This window comes from Psammomys obesus, unplaced genomic scaffold (genome assembly GCF_907164565.1).
Source record: "Psammomys obesus unplaced genomic scaffold, mPsaObe1.curated_primary_1811, whole genome shotgun sequence".
In the NCBI taxonomy this organism is placed as follows: Eukaryota; Metazoa; Chordata; class Mammalia; order Rodentia; family Muridae; genus Psammomys; species Psammomys obesus.
Window position 1 is genome coordinate 6,058 of NW_026587853.1, and position 3,383 is coordinate 9,440.

The following is a 3,383-nucleotide window of genomic DNA, read 5'->3' on the forward strand; positions in this document are numbered from 1 at the left end:
TCTGGTTATATGGTGAATATAATAATAAATACTTACTTACATAATTTGGCAAAATAGTGAGAGCTGAGGAAATTGAATGACTGAGGCATATCACGAGCTGTCAGATATTTTTAGGTATTATGGGTAATCCAGGCCATGACAAGTGAGATCCACAATCAATGTCGCTCTTCAAAACACACAGGAGAAAAAAAAACACACAGGAGAGTATAAAACACTTAGGAACCTGCCATGTGGCTTTTCTTTTATATCTGGGTTCCACATATATCCTAATAAATAGGTTTAACAGCAACAGAAAGAATACCTGTCTTTTTTTTTAACTTGAAGCTCACATAAACACAGTACATAGTTCTGATGCCAGTGCACCAGCTCATCTTAAAAGAACTTATCCATCCTTGAACAGTCATATGTCTACTGTCCTCCCACAACATTTCCAAATGTGAATTACATGTTTTTCAGTGCTGAGGACCAAAAAAGGACTGACTGAGGCATAGCTATGACCTACAAGAATCACAACAAAATACAATATAAGATCACTACTTGAATATCTGAAGTAGGAGATGACGCTGTCTGAGGTGTACATCACCACAAAGAAGCTCATGAGGCACAGGATGGTCTGTGTGGCTCTGTGTTCTGGTGATGATATAGGGGAACGGTTGGTGCTGTGGAGAAACTGGGACTGTTTCTTATGTCTGTATAGGAAAGTCACCATGTATGCGCTGGAGATGGCCAAGAGACCTACAAAGATGACATCTCTGAGAGTTAATAGTATATAAAATGTATGCAGGACAGAATGACTCATGGGCCCAAGACAGCAAGACTGAGTGATGTATGTAAAACCAGGAGAGGTCAGATTTGGTGTGGCAGTTACATATGTTATAAGTAGACTACTGAAGGATGTATAAAAGATACTCAGGAAAAGAAGGCAACCTAAAATTTGGTGTGGAGATTTCTGTTTGAACTTTGCTAGACATGAATTTCTTGGACTGAGGGTGTGGCCTGGAGGATGCTGAGCAGGCTAGTGGCACAAAGAGAGGCTCCTAAAAGACCTGTACAAGAACATAACAAGTTTGCATGTGGAGTCACTCCATCTCTTCCCTGGCATAAAAATGTCTGATGCTACTAAACTCATCACTAGCAGCATCAGTATGTGGATTAGGGCCAAGAGACTAATGGGTGGATCAGTGAGTCTGGGCCTCTGCCCACGAATGAACTTGAGGACCTGGAAGAGAAGAAGGATGCTGTTGCCTGAGAGCCCAATTCCAGCTTCAAAATACAGTGTTTCTTATCTTAATATTATAAGACAGTTCACTGATTTTATTCATTTTAAGGCCGAAAGACGCAGTTAGGAACTTTGAGGGGAGAACAGCAAGAGGATTCCTTATCCCAAATCTAGCCTTGCTCATCAGTGGCAGACAATGGCAGCTCTGCTACTCTCAGGAAGATGTGTTGATGTTTCACAGTTCAGCGTTGTTCCATCTAATATCACCTTCACCTCAACTTGCCCAGACGCCATGTTCAATTTCTCCATTGTTTCACACTTATGTGCCCCTTCTCTATATAAGCTTTCTCCATATTGAAAATTGTCATGTGCAGTGGAAATACTCTTTCCAACTGTTTCCTATTTGAGGTCTCCTGAGGAAAGGCAATGTCTTACTTGTCTTTTTTCTGCATCATGTTGATTGCCAGACACATAGCAGCTCCGTAGTTTTTGGTGAAGTTCAATGAGGATAGCAAGAAAGTAGAAATGAGATCCTCAGGTGAAGCAGTGCCCTTGTCTTAAACAGACCCAGAGTCATTTTATTCCAGTGTCTTTGTTCTGCTCATTTACTGCAGACCTAGTGCTCTTCATGTGGTTCTGCAGGGAGCATTAGGAGTGGAAACTGTGAATCCAGACGATTTCACAGACTTATTTCAATCCTTCCATTTCCTGTGTGTGACTCTGACCAGTCTAGTGTTGACCTGCAGCTCTATAACATATGACAGTTGTGCGTCTGTGTCAGGGAGATGTGTAAGAAGATGAAGTCTACATACCAAGCACGGCAGTGTTCCCTGCACAGGGTGAACTCTGTGGAAGTGTAGGCTGCTGGCTTTATTCTCATGAGGTCCCCTCACGTTTGTGACTCGGGATAGTTAATGTAGTTTTAAAAACAGCTCTCTGGTCTGTCCTGGCCTGAAACAGAGAAGATTAAATATGACAGCAGTAGACTATCTGAACAATCCTTTCCAGAGCATTATGGTAGCAATTTAGGCCTCCTCTGTGAATCTCACATTGTAACTTCATCTAGATATGTGCTGAGGTCACAGCAGAACAAAAGCGTCTATGAGATGTGTTCAGTTATCAGAGGCTTGGAGGAACATGGTAAGGGATTTTTTTCTCCTTCAGCATCTGGAAATAAATAAATAAGTAAGCAAATAGAAATAGAATTATAATTACAATCAATCTAGGACCATTCCCATTGTAAGGTATTAATAACAGTAGAATTCTAACAGTAGAATTATCCAGCCCATCCTGAAAGATGGGTTGCACAGGTATCTGGGATTTCATACCTCCTTGAGGAAGCAGTGATATTTCTGACTCAGTTTACTCCAGCTCAGACACATACCTGAACATTTCAGGAAGGGTGTTGTAGAAGATTCTTCCTCATGCAATACAGGCACTTACTTAATTCAAGATCATCCTCCTGAATTATGTAATAATATAAAACATTCTAGTCATGGAGTAAAAAATAAATGTCAACTGAAATTCAAGGGTGTATTTTGATGTTATCTTGTTTAGATCATGGAGCTTGTAAGATGTAAAAGGGAAGCAGAAGTGTTCAAGCTCCAGGACATGTAGCACCAGCTAATTGCTCAGAGCAGGAGTCCAATAGGCAGGCTGGGTGACAGATGGGATAACTGTCTATCGTGGTGATAAGAGTTTGCTCCTTGGGATTTACATTCTGGAAGAGAAGAACCATCTCTCAGGACCTCAGCAGTGTACTGTGACATATCTGTGCCCCCCCACAAAACAAATAAATAAAATGAAATAAACCATAGGTAAGAGAGATAGTCAGTGTGAACAGTTAGAAATAGTTTCTGGAGAGGTGGCTCTGTGTTTAAGAACTCTTGTTCCTCTTGCTGAGGACCCAGGCTTTTGTTCCAGTGTCCACATGGCATCCGTAAATCATCTGTAGCACCAATTCCAGGGCATCCAAAAATGGCTTCTGAGGTCCACAGACATCAGGCACGTTTGTGTTGAAAATACACACATGGAAAACATATATGCATGGAAAACACAGACATAAAATAAATAATTTTTGACATTTAAATATACTTTTATTAATGAAAGATGTTTTTGACTTCAGGCATGTCAGCTCCTGCAACACCCAAGCCTAACTCAACAA

The 3,383-nt window shown here is 40.9% G+C and overlaps 1 pseudogene; it reads right to left on the reverse strand.

Moving 5' to 3' along the window:
- Window positions 1-400: 400 nt before the first annotated feature.
- LOC129674197 (vomeronasal type-1 receptor 54-like) lies at window positions 401-1,322 on the reverse strand (annotated as a pseudogene).
- Window positions 1,323-3,383: the final 2,061 nt, after the last annotated feature.